Source organism: Monopterus albus, unplaced genomic scaffold, assembly GCF_001952655.1.
Source record: "Monopterus albus unplaced genomic scaffold, M_albus_1.0 scaffold78.1, whole genome shotgun sequence".
NCBI classification, from domain to species: domain Eukaryota; kingdom Metazoa; phylum Chordata; class Actinopteri; order Synbranchiformes; family Synbranchidae; genus Monopterus; species Monopterus albus.
Genome location: NW_018127958.1, coordinates 668,402 through 687,462, shown reverse-complemented (window position 1 = coordinate 687,462; position 19,061 = coordinate 668,402). Strand labels below are relative to the sequence as shown.

At 42.5% G+C, this 19,061-nt stretch overlaps 1 long non-coding RNA gene across 1 annotated transcript in view; it reads left to right on the top strand.

The window, feature by feature from the left end:
* The first annotated feature begins 13,629 nt into the window (after window positions 1-13,629).
* LOC109963728 (uncharacterized) overlaps window positions 13,630-19,061 on the top strand; it is a 50,202-nt gene continuing 44,770 nt past the window's right edge. The window contains exons 1-2 of the long non-coding RNA XR_002275433.1: window positions 13,630-13,830; window positions 14,829-14,905. This is a non-coding gene — a long non-coding RNA (uncharacterized LOC109963728). The remainder of the gene's footprint in view (window positions 13,831-14,828; window positions 14,906-19,061) is intronic.

The following is a 19,061-nucleotide window of genomic DNA, read 5'->3' as shown; positions in this document are numbered from 1 at the left end:
TTGAAAATGCAAATATTCATACTAGTGGAATGTGTGTAAAAGAGTTGTTGTTAGATGATTTAATCTGGACAGGTGGACCACGCTATTTCTACCCCCTCAAGTTTTTGGAAAAAAAAATGCACGCCCGTACCAGCTCGTGACAGATCAAGAGATCAGCACAATTAGTCAGGTCGTCATGGCGACTAATGAAATTTGGCAAAGTGGCCAGGCAGACACTTAAATGAGCTAGCTGGTTATGGAGAGCTTGCTGGCTGGTTGCCTTACACACACCCATTATTCTCTTTTCTGCCACGGTGCTACAATGGAGTCACTTGTATCTCAGTCGATACCCACCGGCAATACAAGCTCTCCGCCTGACAATTTGCATATGTTAATATAATTAAGTGCTAATTACACTAAAGCTCGCATATTCACAAGTACCCTCCCTGGGAACTACGGAGGGACTTGATCTTGTTCCAAGTATATAACCCCTCCTCTGCCCCTCGCTCAGTATGTGTGATAGGGAGAAAGTGTGTGTTAGCAGTGATGCCCCAGGGCTGATGCAGGAAGCCCTCCTCTTTGGCACATAATGCTGGGCTGCAGCAGACTTCTTAGCTTCTACCCCTACAGGCCTTCTTAATCCAGGAGACCCTGACACTACTACTGCAGACCATTACCCCTCTCATGCACACCCATACACACACACGCTACATAACCAAAAGAATATTACACCTTTCCAGTAACTCTCTAAAAGCTACATGCTTCAAATTGTTGCATTAAGCCTATAAAACCTAAAGAAGAAGTGTGAAGCAGAGAGTCAGAAAGATAACTGAGGCTTGGTACACTGGTTTGGATTACTACTGCAGAGTTTCAGCTTGGAAACCTTAAAATAAAGAACTTACTATTACTTTGAAAATTCAACCATCAGTCATCTGTGTGTGAAGAATGCTGGATACACTAAATTTTGGGACTCCTGAAAGCTGGTGGCCAAAATGATAGCAGCCATTTAAGCCATACATATATGTCAAAAAATCTACATGACAAAAAATCTACATGATTCCCCGCAGTGAGTGTGCATGTGTAGATTTGTGCGCAGGCCTGCTGTTTTGATAATGGAGGACAGGCGGTTGTGCTTTTCACATCGTAATGGCCGTGAATTAGGGAGGAAGCCAAGCGGTCGTGCTACAATTAGAGTTCTTTTGTGTCTCTTCCTCTGTGGCTTTCTCCCTCTTTTTTCGTGTTTTCACTCGCTGACATTCTCCCTATCAAGTGTATGTTAAAACAGTCTACTCTTCTCTCCTGCAAAGGCTGGGGTGGGGGGTGGAGGTGGATCGAGTCACACTGTGCTGCTGCTGCTGCTGCTGCTGGACATGCACGTACACATATATGCACACATGCACCAGATGGTACAGGAAGGAGGATTAAATAAACACACATGCTGAGACACACACCTATTCGCAGACAGACGCCTCTGTGTGAACTGTCCCTTAATAAATGTCTATAGGGAGTCAAAGGGTCCAAGCTCATTTAGTTGGCTCTCAATGAGATGCAGCATTATGACTATGGTAATACGCTCCTCCCTTCCCCAATAATCATACACAGGTCATAGTGTCAGAGTGATTCATTTTTATCACACACATATGCCAGATGTTATTATGCAGGAGAGTAAATCTCTCCAATGGATGTCAGTGGGCTTCTATGTAAAAATGGTGAAAAGTGGAGGAGAAAAAGAAGAAGGATAAAATATACAGTTGTAACAATTCAGTGTGTGGTAAGCTACAGTGTACTGTTCACTCAAGCATGATGGTTGGTAATGCAGGTTTGAATGTAGCACTGTGTGTGTATCTCTGAGGGGGAGCTCCTCTTTACTAATATCCACTTCTTGGATTACTACAGCGTCTTAAGTATTCAACCGGACTCTCATTTCTCCGTTTGTGTCTTTTTAGCCAAGCAGTAAAGCAGTGTTATAGCCCTCCTTACCCGGGACCTATAGGGGACCCATGAAGAAGAACATTAAAATGCAGCGATAGCCTTGTTGCAAAGTGCCTCTTTATTTCTTTCTCTCTCCTTCTCTTTCTGCAGCAAAGGCTTCTAAATCATCCAGCCTCCTCTATTAGACAGGAGACTTATTGAGGTAGAAACCATAAAAAATGAAGAAGGGAAATTTAATCCCTGAAAAATTGATTTGCACATTAATATCAGATAGGCAGAGGGCAATCTAGCCGGGTGGAAATGATACATTGTCGACCCCTAGGAGAGGCCCGAGCCAATCTTCTAGCTTCATGTGTCTTGGGTCCAGGAGTTATAGGACAGACTCAGCCCCTGTCTCTCTCTCTCTCTCTCTCTCTTTCTTTGCCTCTCCCATCCTCTCCTCCTCCAAGTACCCTCTCGCCCTCCTCCATCCGCACCCATAATTAAGGCTACAATGCTGAAAATGCAATGCTTTTAATAATCAAGAAACATTTTCAAGCCAACAGCTATTGTCCTCTGCTGCTGTCTGTCCATCTTTCGTGCTATATGTCTCTTACACCTCCCTTTTACTGCTACGGGTAAAATGAATGTTCCAAGCTGCTTAGCTAACACGTAGAGATATACACACACCCATCCTTTGATTGTGCTATGAAACCATGAACAGAAAAACAAAAACAAGGGGCCTGGGCTTCTGCAAACATAAACCTCAAAATTTCCTTCATTTGCAAGACAGGAAAATAAGAGATTCTGTTATTATATGATGAGACAATACCATCATTAACTGATGAAATTCACTGAAATTAGACAGGGACACGTTCTCTCGCAATTTCCCTCTTTGATTGTATAAGGCCTAAGCTGTGTTTCTGTAAAATATAGGCTTTCTTGCAGATGTGGCTTAATTGACCGACTAGACACAAGTTCCATTCTATCCACAAACCAACAGTGTTCAGCTTGTAAAACTAAACTGATTTAAGTCAGCATTTAATGGCTAACCTGGAATGTCTTTAGTTTTAATACTCACATATTCACATATTAAAGGTCCATTTAATATTATTATAATTATTGTTATTTTTATTATTATTTTAAAATTCTGTACACATTCAATTATCAAACAAACAATAAATAAAGAAAAGAACAACATAACTGAAACAGGGACTTTAAAGGTCCGTATTTTCTGGAATACGTATGACCTGAAATATAAAAATTACTAAAAGCCCAGAATATCCGAGCATGCTTGGCTATAGACGGTCCTGTAAAAAGATTTCATATCATATATTGTCGCAGCGCGTACACAGTCTCTCCACGGACATGCTACACTCACATAAACCCACTCACACACTCCCTGCACTATACACGGGCTGGGGACTGACTGGCCCCTTGGCCCTGATGGGGTTTTTTTTATGTTTCCTCCTCCCGTGCGATCGATGTGCCCCCCTGTCACTGTCGCGTCCCGATCCGATCCAAGTCTATCTACTTTGGCTACCTCAAAAAACAAACAGCCGTCGGGGCAGAAAATAGCCAGAGAAGTACTACGTCTGCGTTCTGTCCTCTCTAAATTAAAGCAAAAATAGTAGTAATCGAGATCTTAAAGATGTTGCAACCAGCATCTCTGGGATTTAAGAAAAAGACCATTTACACAAAGAAATGATAAACCCAGTGCGCGGATGGGGACCTAGGCTACGGTGGAAATTAAACTTAAGGACTGTGGATGGACGGCGGAATTTTAAATATGATAATATTTTAAAAACATCATTTGCGTATGTATTTTGGGTCCATTCTAATTTTGAAATTTAAGTGCTAAAGAAAAACCAGGAGACCCAGGAGATGGCTCTACAGGGACTCGCCGTGCTATCAGTAGCCCAACGATCGCTTCCCCTCATGGGTACCACAGCCACCCACGGCTCGGTCGAGACGTATTACTTTTTTAAGCGCAGCAGGTAAATATGTACGGACCGAGCTCGGCAAATGCACGTCTGTCTGGTAAATAGCCTCTAGAAGATGTTTGGACTGTTTTAAAGGTATACACTTAGACACACGAAAGAGAGTCGTGTCGGGAGACCGATCGTGTCCGTGAATGCCTGGAAAGTGCACGAAATCCAAAACTAGCTGTGAGCGCTGCAGTGCATCCACGTTATCATTTGTAATCAAATGTCTGAGGGTTGTGGACTGAAATAGGGAGCCTGGGAATGAGGAAAACATCAAGCCGAACCCTCGAGTATAGAAACAAGCTCAAAGCGGACATGTCCGAGTGATCAGACTCCAGGAAAGGCAACACCATATCCCCACCGCAAAGCCACTGAAGGGGAGAAATGCACGTTTCGTTATATCTAACGTGGAGTAGTCCGGTGTGTATGGCCGCCACATACTCAATAACAATTGTATAAACTTCGCAGACCTGCAGGTCTGTACGTGATATCCTATTACAGCACCACGGACACATGCATAACAACGCCTCCGACCCTGTCAGCCGCTCGTTTTATTGTAGCCAAAGCGCCGGAGTTGCACTAACATCACGATACCGCTTTTATTCTGGACTAAAAACAGCCAGCACCTGTTATCCAAACAAACCCGGTGTCAAAGGGCCACCAGCGAAAAAATAATCGATACCCGACCCCCAAATTTAACACACTCACCTCAAACTACTCAATAAAAGTTAAAGGTAGAGGTGGAAAAGGAAAAAAACAACAAAAAACTTACTTTCTTCCCCCTCCAAATCCGTCACCTCCGCTTCTCTCTCTGCTCTTGGGTTTATAAAAGTCACATCCAGCGGCTTGCGTAATTGGACAATCAAAACGTGGTAAAACAGAGAAACTTACAATATTCCTCCAACTTTATTGGGAAAAACGGGGGTAAAATCACAAATGTCAAACGCTCAGAGCTATCCCTTATTTTGGTTCCGGTGGCGGTGAAACGACGTGTCGACGGGCTGCCTCGTAGTTTCTCTTGTGGACAGGGGTCGGGAAACGGAGGAAAGGAAATGAAAATCCGATATGTCTTTATTCTGCTAATTATTATCGTTTTAGCCCTGTTTAAAAAAATGGCTGATTAAGTTGAGTGCGCATGTCTTTGTGTGTCTATTTCCCGATATGCACTCTGGGAATGGGTAGAGAGACCCAGAGAGAGAGAGGGCGAGAGAAAGAGAGAGAGGGAGAGAGAGAGAGAGAGAGAGAGAGGGAGGGAGCAAAGGAGAAACAGAGAGGGAGGGAGAGAGAGGGAAGAGGTGTAATTAGTGAGTTGATCAACAGTCTCCACATTGCAAATGACGCGCACACGGAGCCCTGGCGGCCGCCTGGGTCTATGCGCGGAAAAAGGGCCGAATCCCATATAGAACAATGGACAACCGCTCCTCGCACACCACACGGGCTGGATTTGTACAAAGAGTTGTTTTTTTCTAAGATTTTTTTTTAAACTTAGCTTTGCAAATTAACATCTCTGAACTGTAGTGCAGGATGCCCCAGCACATTTCTTTTCTAATTTTGATTTAACAAATATAAAATGAGATTGCCATGTTTTCTGCCCATATTGATCAACTGTGAGCCTAATGCTAACAGTCATAACTCCACAGGTGAACTACCTTTCCAAAGAAAAAGTAGAATAAACAGCCCATCAGACTTTATGTGAGAATATAAAGATACTTTTGGGTTCTAGAAGATCTGGAACAATTTATGGTGGAAAATATAATATTTAAAGAGGAGAACTTTATGAATGATAAGAGAAAAACAATAATGTGTCTCACACATACACACACACGAAACACCTGAGAGGGAGAATCAGAACCACAAAGCCGCCTGCGCATCAAAACAGGTCGGCACATAGCCTAGTGGGGGATCCATGCCATAGGTAACATCATTTAAGTGCAAATCACAAAACTTCACACACCTACAAGATGCATTTTGGCTTTCTAAATTGAATTCTTTAATAAAACGCTCATTTCTTTTCCTTCCATTGAGGCTAGTGCATCTGCATCTGTTGCATATGATACATGTAAACATTCAAGCTTGAAATCAAAGCCACAAATCATAGCAGTTATCCACTACACTGGAAAGTCATCATTGTCCTTTGGGTTTCGCTGAGGCCCCGTGTGGGTTCAACAGAACCAAACAGAAAAATTCAGTGCAAGTTCACATAAAAATCCTTCTCTCTATCCAAAGCTCAATTCGGTGTAGTTTCATGTAGTGCATCGGATCTTCTGGCAGTCAGATGCTGTTTTCCTCCCGGGCTCTAGTGGATTTTGGGGGAGAGGAAGACTTCGGAAGGAAGTTGAAGATAGACGGGGTGTATTGAACTGCATGAGCCCGTACTTGGGATGTTATGATAAGGCTGCTGCTGGGAAGTGAACTACTAGGTCTGCTTCGCACCCACATTGACTGTAACGCACCTATACCGACTGGGTGCTTAAGAAGCCAAGAGATCCGAGCCCGTCTCGACCCGAGGCTGTTTATTCTGGGTTTAAAGGGGTCTCTGACAAAGGGGGTGGGTGGGTCGAGGTGAGGAACAGAGGCGTCACTTTTCACCCGGATCCAAGACTCGTGCTGCTGCCTGCTGCTACTGCTGCAGCTGCCTCCCTGTCCTCCAGGGGGGTTTTTCTAGTCTGTCAGCCTTTGGAGGCATCGCTCACAGACGGCTTGGAGCTTCGAGTCTACTCGCTGCTGCAGCGGACCCGCAAAAACTCCAATGTATTGAGCCTCCAAAGCTGCAAGGAATGGACCTAAACGGACGACTTTTGTAGACATAAACCACCGTGATTTTTCTTTGTTTTATGCGAGCCTCTTCATTTAAAGGACGTACTTATTCTGCACTTTCTAGTGATTAGATTTGTGCGCGCTGTTGACATTTCCAGCGGAGTTGCGTTTGCTATTTTATTTGTTTCCAATGAAAAAGGAGAAAGTGCAAAGCGGATTTAGAGAACTGATATAGGCTACGCTTATCTTAACCTCCTGCGTTTTGCAAATCCCCCCGGTCTCCACCCTCCCTGTCTCCCTGCAGATGATGCTCTTTCTCTGGAGGACCGCTTGACAACAGACCGCATCAACTAATATTTCGCCCAATTTCCATATCAGCGGCATCTCAATTAATTATAGATTTGTATCAGTAAACTCCAGTCTGGGATCTTGTCTGTGCGTAATTGTGTGCGTCTGTGTGTGCATGTGCGCGCGAGGGTGCGAGTATTTGAGTTCTAAAGCAAAGAGGAAATTTCTTAGTGGCACAGCACAAACATAAACCAGGATGACTGACATGAAATTCTTTTGACTATAGCCACATCATCATCGAACATTTCAAGCACTGCGTGTGTCTTATTTTTTAAGCAGCTGGTGGCCTGTGAAAGATAGCACTGAGACCTCATAGTGATCTTATGCCACTTCAGTAGATCAATGACTGAATCGTCCAGAGATATTACCATATTGGCTTGACACAGTGGGAGATGCCATGGGACGCGGCCGTTGTTGATCAATCAATATAATCCCTGAAATTAAGCTGAAACCCTGGATCGAAGTTCCCTGTGATGTTTGTTATATATATTTTTTGAAAATAACAGTTGTGCTAATTCTGTAGCCCATTCTGATGTTTACAATCAGTCACTGGTCAGTGTTGTTTTCAGTGTGCACACAGACGTCCAACCTGTTTGCCCTATGCATCGGCGCCCTCATGGGGTTGCATGCTAACCCCTCTGGCGCATCAGGACACATACAAAAACACACAAAAGCCCACAGCTCTGACCTGCAACCTGCCACAGTGACCTACTAGCCAACTCTCGTTCAGCAAGCACATGCACCAACAAGCTTATAAAGTTCGGTGTAACTCTTTCAGCGCACGACACCAATAAAAAGGGCGCCGCTGTCTCCAGAATGAATCTTCCTTTCGAATTATGTCCGATAAATAAACATGTACAATGAAAGAAAATTCTGAAGCACAGAAATCCTCTAAATGTAACGTCACCAGCAAGTTGTCACCTGTGTTTAAAATAAAACACAGTGTAAAACCAATTAAATACCAACAAATTACAAAAGACAATTATTTTTGTAATTTCACTGAAGTTATATGGCTAAGAAAACGTTTCTTCAACTCTGATTACAAAACACCACAGAAAAGGAGAGTAACACAATTTACTCTAGCAACACAAATGGAAAACGTAGAAAAATTCAATAATTTCTGGACATAAACTCTCTGGAAATGTTCTTAGTGAGCCTCAAAGCTATCCAACAACGGTTCAAAAATATGGAATCGTTATAAAAACTTGAAATTTACATTCTCTTACCTCTTTTAAATCCCTCCCAAAACATAAAGTATAATAAGCCATTAAGAGAGAGTATAAATACATATGTAGACTCTCGGTACCTTTGGTATAAAGCATTCCGTTTTTCTTCTGTTCTGGCTTTCTCTTGCTCAGGAGCGATCCGATAATAGCATATGGAAAGTGTTTTCAAAATGCCCAGATTTGGCACATTGTCATTGAAAAGAGAGGAGCGCAGTGATGCGGTGCTACAACAGGGGAAATGAGTTGCGGATTGGACGCAGCTCGCCTCGGTGCGGACTTATCCCACTTTAATTTAATATTCCGCAATCACACACACTTGTGATGGCATATAATTCAAGGAGAAATTCGGAGGCAAGGAAATGCTTTTGTGTGCGTGTGTGTGTGTGTGTGTGTGTGTGTGTGTGTTTTACACCACTTTATTTGATTAAGGAGAGAGGCAGCACACTATTGTCTTTTTCACTGTGTTTCCATTCTTGCTTTACTCCCTCCCGAGTCAGATTTTATACATTTTATACTTGAAACAATAGATATTTATTTGTTTATATTTAGATTTATTATTTAAAAGTCAACAATTCCGACTTCTGCGCATCGGTGTCACACTGGAATAATCCCTAACATAAAATCGAGACCCATAAACGCTTGTTTGTAAAACACTGAACCCAAAATCAATGTATTGGGACATTTCAATCGATTATATAAACGAAAATCCATACGCAACATGAGACCGGTATCAGCCCACTCTTCCGCTCCCTTTTAAAGAGAAAGGGAGAGGGGTGGCGGGGTGGTGGTGGTGGTGTGGTGGGTAGAGAAAAGAAAAAGGAGAGAGTGCTTGTAGTGCCTGGGCTAAAACCGGAGACTGTCAATGCAGCACTTTGTCCCAGTCACTTAGATCAGGGCTTCTCCAACATTTTCATGTCTAGGACCCCCAAATGGACACACTTTATGCCATGGGTCCCCATTTAATTGGATTTTATCGCTGTTTGGGTTTTTCTTTCTGCTGTTGATTCAGAATTGTGTTATAAATTTAGTGAAGCCTTTGTTAAGACCTGTTCTCTAATTAAAATAATTTCAGGTTAATGAAATTAAACAGTTCTTTAATTGCCCCCGCATGGCCTTCACGGACCTTTGAAGATTCTTGAACCCCACTATTGAGAACCACAGGCTTACATGTCAAAGTGCTTCCAGATGCACAATGATGGTGCAAGTCCTGATGACAACAATTAGACAGAAAAGCGCCCTAATCAAACGAGGCCATACAGGATTACGTTGCATTTCAGGGGTCAAGGAGAACCGCTTCAGCCTCCCCAACCCACACTCAGACTGCACAACAAATATCACATTTCAGCATCACATAACCTACCCCAGCAACAATCATGCACTCCAGGAACGATAATCAGGTATGCAAATTCCCAGGAGCAGGCACGGGCATTATAGCAAGTGAGCACTGTCAGATGAGCTATTGCATAAATGTGCATTAATATGCAACATGATATGGAGGAGAGTAAGAAACAGGGGAGTGTTGAGGGGCGGAGGGGTAGGCGGGTAAAATAAAGAGGTGACAATCATGTAAAATTTACATGGGGCCACAGCTGCTAGGGCTCTTGAGCAGGGGTAGAGGTGGGCTGGAGATGGGGGGGTGGGATTATGAGACAGGGGAAGAGGAAGGGGTGGAGGTGCAGGGTGGTGGGTGGTGGGTCCGTGCAGCCGCTGGTGCCATTCTGCTTATGTGATAAGAGCAATAGATGGCCCCTGACTGTAAAGTCTTTACCCAGATGCTGGCGGGGCAGGGGCTGCAGAAGAACAAGTGTTGTGGCAAGCAAGAAGAAACAAAATAGAAACAAGAGAGGAGGAGAAGAGTGGCTTGGCAGACGTAGGCTCCCGCATTTTCGGGTCGCTCACGAGAGGAAATCAACAGTATAAGTGTAGGCACACGCCGAAAAACGCGCGCACACACACATACACTCCCCATGCGTGCCTCCCTCTGACACAACACACACCACCAGCACCACCACACTGTTTCCATTCAGTCTCACCTCACCCTGCTGCCCTCCTCCCACTTGGCCCTTTGCTCCTCCGATCTTTTTCATTGTTGATCCCTCTTTAATAGACACGCGTCCAGAGTGTCTCCCATATTTGGACTAAGGAATAAAAAAGCCCCTAAAACAGCTTGCTCATGATGTCCCAACACACACAACACACTTCTACTCGCCCCCATCTCTGTTCAACACCAACTTGTATTGATTATCACTCAGATCCACTTGCACTTATAAACCTGTAAAGCTGCCGTGGATGGGAACTGGCTTCGCAGGAAAAGGAAATTAACTGGCTGCAACCGAAATAGTGATGGAAACAACCCGAATGACTTTCAATTAGTAATTCAAAAAAATGAAAATCCAGTGAAATATGCAACGTGGTTAAAATCTTACATTTTAAATTGTGGGAATACAATAATAATAATAATAATAATAATAATAATAAATTAACGCAATGTGTCATGTGAAATCTAAAGGAAGGCCTAATGACCTCATAAAAGTAAGACTGTTATGCTGAACTTGCACATGTGTATTTAGTGCTCCTAGAGGCTCTTTTCAGATCTCTCTCTCTATCTCTGAAGGACTGTCACCACTTCACCTTTCCACCCCATCCTCCATCCATCCACGACCCCCTCCCCCCTCCCCCCTCCTCTGACTCTCAACGGGCCATCCCAGCAAGGCAAATGATCCGGTCAGTACAGAGAAATCAGTTCTGCGGCAACAGATTGACATCTCGACATCCAGGGGGGAACGTTAGAAGTCCCATAGCCAGTGCTGGACGCATCACTCAAAAAGTAACAAATAGACCCTACATCTGGGGCGCAGGTCCTACTAAATTATCTTCCTGTGGATAAGTAAAAAAATTAAATAAAAAAGGCGGCTGTATTTTAAGAATTCCATCTTAATTTGACCTACATATCTTAAAAATCAGGTTATGTTTTCATATAATTTCAGTTCCGTTACAAAATGAATGACTTATTTTTAATTGTCATACTTTGACAAAACAGATGAGTATTTGTTTCACTACTTTTTTACAAAGCAAATGCCACCCGACACTGTCGTCAGCTCGGAACTTGTACAGCCAGTCGATCTCCTGCCTGGACACTATATATAGCGCTCCAACCAAGTCAACCGGAGGTGCGATGATAATTGCGTAAATGCGCACGGATTAGCGAACGCGGCTCAGACAATTTGGCAACGCTTGGAGCAATAGAAAGAGAGGGGAGAGAGTGGCGTCATTTTTTGAGGTGTGCAGTGACCCTGAAAGATACTGGGTGGCTTCATCACTGCATTTGAAGAGTCCCTGTGAGGGCTCTTCAACCTCCTTTCCTATAGTGACCATCATAAAACAGGATGACCTGAATTCAAGCAGCCATTTCTGCGAGCATCTACCATGCCGAAGTGTCACTGAGCAAGACACTGAGTTTCTCACAGTTCCAGGCGTCTGCTTTGTAGATGACTGCGTCGGGGGCACAGGACAGAAGGTTTTCTTTGTGGAAATCAAAACAGTTTAATAGTATAATATATATAAACAAATGGAAAGAGTGAAAGAAGGACAGCCAATAATTATTTTAAAAGCTTGTAAAACTTTAGCTGATGAGTAAAATGAGGTTGTTCTTGTTGTTCTTTAAACGAATTAATATTTAAATTAAGATGAAATTTCCATCACTAACTGCTGGTCAGGTTTTTGGGGAAAAGCAACAAAATAAATATTCAATTATTCAATATTAACCACTAGAATGAATATTTAAAATGTGTTTTACACTTCCTCACAAATTTCATACCTGCATTTTTAGTCCAGTCCTACTGAAGAGGTGGATGTCAGAGCAAGGGAGAAATGATTTTGTATTATAACATAAAGTCAGTATCATTTTTATGGAATAAACCCCATAGCTTAAGTCATAATCAAACAAGCAAATTGAGGATAGCAGTGAATAGCAACCCCTCACACACACACACACACACACACACACACACACACACACACACACACACACACACACACACACACACACACAAACTCTTATGTTTTCAATTTGTGTTGAAATGTAGACATTTTCCCTTGGTTGCATAACTGCCATCTCTATCGCCCCTCCCTTCAATTAAATGCTATTTCTCCCAAACAAAATGTCAGAATTATTCCACACAGGGTAGTTCAACAGTGATTTGTTCTGAAAGCTATGTGTCTTTCTCTGAGATGCTGCGTGCATCTGTCTGTGTGTCCTGACCTCAATTCTAACTGGGTTCACAAAGGGATGGAAAAAAGGTGCCTAAAAATGCATTTAATTCACAATCAGCCCAGCTAAGCCTGGGATGACAAATCCTTTTAGAACGCCCAACAGTGAGATGTGAGATTATGAAACATAAACACACACACACACACACACACACAGAGCCTGTACTGAGTCATGCAAAAAAAGTGAATTGACACACCAAAGAAACTGTGGAAATTCCAAAATTCTACTGAAAAATTATACAAAGCTATTTTAAGACATGGTCTGATTTTTTGACAATTAAAAAATACCAGATGCATTTTCACATCCTTAAATTAGAAAGGAAAATCAAAATAAACCTCAAATATCTTTTTTGATAAATATACTATTTCTGTGGCCCACCAACGGTGATAACAAATCCTTAAATGAATAATATAGGTACATTATCAAACATATGTAATTTTTGTACTGATGTCTTATAGCAGCTAAGTGGAAAAATAAAATGTAATCAAAATACTAGATGATCTTGTTTTAAAAAAAAAAACATTTTGTAAAAATTATGTTTTTTCTGTACTTTTGACCACTTGTCAGTTTATTTAAATCAGAAGCACTGCTGGGCTCCAGTCATTTATCTTTTCAGTATATACACCACTTCATGGACACTGCACTCAAGTCCTTCTGCTCAGACAAATTCCAAGATGGCCGTGCACCTGCCGTGGAGGTGGATTGTCCCGATTACATGCCGGAATCACCTCAAGGCCTTTGTAAGCTACGAAGAGAATATACACCCCAAGTTGCTGGTTCAATGCTACTCAAAAAGCCTGTCGTTGACTGCCCCTTAGAAAGAAAGGATAAACCCGAGCAGTGTCTCCTCTCTCTCTCTCTCTCTCTTTCTCTCTTCCTCTCTCTCTCTCTCTCTCTCTCTCTCTCTCTCTCTCTCTCTCTCTCTCTCTCTCTCTCACGGTTTCTTTCTTTTTCTCTCCACTGCTCTCTCTGTCTCTCTCACCCCCTCTTTCACATCACAAGTGCTGAAATGCACCCCAGGGCCAAATCGCACAGAACAACCCCTCTGAGCCAGAGAAAAAAGCTGGAATCTGTTTGCCCTGATATTTCACTAGCACCAGCCAGGAGCGAGGGGAGAGAGAAAGGGAGAGGGAGAGAGAGGGGGGAAAGAGACTGGGGCAGAGAAAAAGGGATAGATGGGAAAACAGCAGACCAGGGTTGTATTTATTGGGGTGTGAGTGCCACGCTGTAGGCTGTGGGAGAGTGCAAGGTGTTGCTGTTAGGTGTGGTTGGGTTTACAGAAAGGTATAAGCATGCACAGATAGGATGGTGGAGGAAAAAAGAGGGAGAGATGGAAGGATTGGTCATGCACAAGGTAAGAGAGAGGCTTTGTTTGATTGTATGTGGGCGAGGGGGTGAGGTGGGGATGACGGGACGGGGAGGAGGGGGCTAAAGCTGTCGTCTGCGGGGTCATTATTATTGCAGGCAATCTGTGTGTGTGCTTGTGTATGTGTATTTGTGTGTTTCTAAGAGAGACAAGGAGAGATGAGGAGATATGAGATTCAGCTGTGGAGTCATTATTTTTTCTGAAGCATGTCACGAGGCTAACAGAAGGCTTGAAGCCATACACCTTTTGATGTCACTGATTACGCAGGCTCATTTGCATACTTCAAAAGAATTTGTGACACTGGTACCAGCTGAAGCACTGACTAATGTGTCTGTGCCACCTATTGAGATCTACTGATTTGAGTGTGAGGACTAATACAAAATATGGCATCCAAATGGACAAGTATAAAATTGCAAACACAAGCAGGCCTTGGTGATTAACACCTCTCCCACTTTCTCAAAAAAACCCTAAAACAAAACAGACTATGTTAAGAGTATATAAGAACTAATAGGAATAAAGGGCAGAAAATATAAAAGGATGAAAGGCAGATTAGAAGACTAGAGTGGGAGAGAGGAGCATTTCTTGCAATTTCACCCAGTTTAACAGGAGAACAGTTAACAGGCATCAATCAAGAGGTGTCAGGCAGCTGCTCAATCTGGGCAGTGGTCCTCTTCACAAATGACTGATTAGCAAGCTAAAATCACCAGATCCATCTTCTGACGGTCACTTTTATTACAGTCATTTTTAAAGTGACAGCAACCTTCCTTGTCTCACCATACTAGCCACCACATAAATATTCTCATCTTCTCTCCCCCTCTCTCTGCATTTGTCTTCCTTTCACATTTTTTGCTGAGTGTTTGGTCACCCACTCTCCTTTTGTTTCCTCATCCTCCTCATTTTGTCTTCTTTTAACTACTTTTATCTGATGTTCTCTCTGTTTTCCTCCAATCTCCCCAACCCTGTTGGTCCCATTCTCTGCTGGCCAGGCTGAAGAGAAGAAGGGTCAGGGAGGTGTGGAGAGAGAAGAGAAAATGAGGCTCCTTCCTCTTCCATTGTTTGAAAGGTGTGTTCTTGTTCACTCTCCATAGATGGCAAGAAATTCATGCACAGTTCCCCTGCTGTCTTCCATTGTAGGAGCGATTCTCCATTGGCAAACACAGGATGAATGTAAATGAAGCAGATGTGGTGTGGAGTGTGTTGGTCTCAGCTGCATTTATATGGCTGCATTCTGAAGATGGCATATCAAGACACAACCAGGGCAATATTAAGGTTGGAGGCCTGGGAGTTTTCTGGGGTCAAGATACAATAATATGTTGTTGGAAAAGGGGTGTAGGAGACTGGACTGGGTAAAATTTTGTTTTAGGGCTTGCCAGTCAAATTTCCTTTCCTGTCCCAGTTTGCTCACAGCCTGTATTCAAAATAAATCATTGCATCAAATAATCATCATGCAATCATTCAAAATGGTAGCTGAGTTATGTTTACCCAACGGCTTCAGTGTGTGTGTGTATGTGGATGTGTATGAGGCCAGACTCTAAGCAGCACTCCTGTGTGTTGGCAGGAGATATGCTAATCGCAGCTGACATCAATCTGAAAAACATCAGCCAAAGTAACGTGTCTAAAATTACATTTACAACCTTCTGAGCAAAGAGGGACAGAGTGTGCACTCTCTCTCTTTCTGTCACACGCACACACACACAAACAAACACACACACACACACACATTTGTTTCTTTTACTCATGGGGACTCTTCATTGACTTAAATTAAATTTCTGGAGACTTATTGTAACCTTAACACTACATTCTTAACCCTGACCTTAAACTAAGATGTAACCCCAAAATTCAGTGGTTTACATGGTGGGGTCCAGCATCTGGTCCCCAGTCAGAAAGATCAAGTCCCCACAGTGTGAGTGTGTAGTAAGGTTTCTGTCCCCACAGTGTAAATAATAACAGGTGTATATTTGTATACATATTTGTACTTCTATTTTTGTGAGGACACTCACTGACATAATGCATTCTCTAGCCCTGTACCCTAACCTTAACCATCAGAACTAAATTCCTAACCATAACCCCTGCCCTAAAGCCGACCAGACGCTGTATGAGGTTTATTGATCATTTACGATGTGTGAACTCACACTATACTTTTAAATCAGCCTGACCACATGGCCAGAATCTACAACTTCACAGCTCACACTGTACGTTCACTCAGTCGGGCACAATGTGGGTGCTCACACTGGCTGTTTAAACAGAACCCTTGAGCAGGGGTTTTCACTGACAACTCCAGTAAAGTTGAGGTCAGCCAAAAGAAAAACATTGTTACCTTTATCTGTTTCATTTTGTACAGTTGATGAACAGTGGCAATCTGCTGTCAATATTTCTCCTGTTGCTGCAGATCATGACGTTTTGATGACACATTGTACAGTGTGGTTCTGCCAGAGCTCGATTAGCCTCATCCCTTTACAGTTTATTATATGCAGTCTATAGCGCCATTTCAGTTTATTCTCTGCACAACATGTGATATCTCGTCTGTCAGGTTATGTTGTTGTCTTTGTACTCATGCAAGTGCACTGAACTAGCTTTGGACCAAGGATCTGTAACACAGCCTACCAGATTTCTGAAATGCCAGTAATCCATCCGAGTGGTCAGGAGGCAGATCGTTGGTTGTTCAGATGATAAAATGGGCACCGGAACCCTGTTCACACTGTATGCCAAACAACAACTGATCGGGCTGAAATTTGGTCTGACTGTAAAAGTAGTCAGCCGCGACTGAATCTGGTCTAAACTCGGGCTGAATCCGTACAGTTTCTGCTTGGCTTAACCCTAACCTAAACCTAGTTCTCTTCTGAACCCTAAAACCAACTCCTAACCCTCAAAAGGATGTTTTATATAGGAGGACCAGCCAAAATGTCCTAACTTTCCAAAAGTGTCCTCATTCTGTAGCAAGTACACAAACACACACACACTATATATAAGAAACAGCCTGCCATTTCCCCCAAAACAAATGAGCATGTCGAAATATTAAGGCTCAAATTTGAAGCTCTACAGTTTTCTGAAGTACAGATGTGTTGTTTGTTTTTCGTTACCTGCTTAAATACTGAAAGTTTTGAATATAAAGAAACAAAAGAGAGCAATTACTCTTTCCTTTGTTCAGGTGTTTAAAGTTAGGTGTATGAGTTCCTTCTTTTTCTTTTTAGGAGGGTCTTTTTCTTTAAAGGCTGTGATATGCATTAGATGACAACCTCCATCACAATTTATAGTGACGTACCTGAACATTAGAGTGACTCTGCTGTGTGAAAAATATGTGTCCTGCTAAACCCCATTTGGATAGGACCCTTAGATGTGTGTGCTGAGGAGGCAGACAGAAAGACATATATACACAGAAAATCATAGTAATGGTGCTAGCAGCTGTGGCTTGCTAAGTGAACCCATATGTCTGTAGATAGTGGATTGGTCTTCCCCAGAGCTTGGAATCAGATCTGTGTGTGTGTGTGTGTGTGTGTGTGTGTGTGTGTGTGTGTGTGTGTGTGTGAAAAACAGAGATTGTTTCTGTATGTTTGCATTTTAAAGTTCTTTCTCTCTCTCTCTATTTCTCTCAAAACACACACACACACACAGACTTCAACACTCAAGGTTCAGATTAATTTGTCTCAACTAAAAAGAATCACACACACACCCTTTACGTCTATCTGGAGGCCAATGGGGCAGTCAGGGGTCTGACAGTAAATTTGTCCCAAACATCCGCAAATAAAAAATTGCTGCAGCATTTTACCCTAGAAACATTTGATGACAAGCCGTAACTAGCGTGAAATTCCCCCCTAGATTAAATGTCCTAGGAGTTGTATTCCCATCTGGCAAATACATGCTTTATGTGAGCGTGTAAGACAGCACACACACACTGTAAACCTCATTCAAGGTTTACCCCTCAGCAGGGGCAAGGCGCAGGAAACAAAAGATACCTTTCTAAATTCACACGCAGACATACACACATACAGTACAGTGGTGCACAGACACAGTTCAATGCAAACACACTGACATAAGTGTATATATGTATATATACTGCTAAAAAAAATAAAGGGAACACAACATAAGGCATCCTAGATCTGAATGAATGACATATTCTTATTAAATACCTTGTTCATTACATAGTTGAATGTCTTATTTTCCCTTGTGTTCCCTTTATTTTTTTGAGAAGTGTATATAGCTACATACATTGGCATAGAGAAACACTGACTTACTTACAAAGGCGTTCTGACCGAAAACACACCAGGGGGCAAATCATAGCAGGAGACTTGTTGCGTGTTTGGCTGATTACCAGCTGATCAAATGCCAGAGAGAGAGCCTGCTCACACTCCCACTTGTATCCTCCTACACACACACACACACACACACCTTTGTTTGTTGGGTGGCCAGCATACTTACCATAATAACTTTATGTTTTCTACATTTTTTTCCCAGTTTGGGTCTTTATTTTTGTCTCAGCTGGAAAAAGAATTACTGCTGGCCCTGTCAAGCACAGAAGATCAAAACAGGTCTCAAGACACAAAAACTGCTCACGACAACACTGAAGTTAGGAGGAAAATAAACAGGTGCATAGATTAATAAGATATCAAAAATATACTGTATATTACTTTTAGCAGAACCATGGCATGGTCTTCTGGTTGTCTGTCCATACAGCCCAAGAGTCTTGAGGGATTGTTGCAACCTGCAAGGAAGTGGTCATGTGATTTACAGAGCTGGCCAAATATGCTCATTTTCAATAGTCTTGCTAGGTTGTTGGCTTATACTGTAGAAGAAGTAATCATAGAAGATCCCAACTGGCCTTGAAAAGCTTGTAAAAGTCATAAAACTATGGAAAAAATATGAAAGTTTATTTTTTCTCCTCTGTTTTGTTTTGACAAATTATGATTTACAAGAATTTTCTGATTGTCATGAGAGCAACTTGTAGCAAGCTGACCGCTCTCCAAAATATATCCATTATGAATTGTGATGCAAACAAAACTTTGGGATAATTGTGTTTTGAAACCCACTAGTGAGCAGAACTGTTCTCACATGGGTGCTACTAACAGACCTCTCTACACAGCAGGAAAGCCCAGGACTTGGTCTGGACCTCCCCTCAACAAATGTGATTTCTAGCCTACCCTGCTCTAATTGGGGCAAAAGCCTTGAACCTCAGCTTTGTAACTGTGAAGATTAACTTGGAGTTCCTTGTGCAGTTCAGGAAT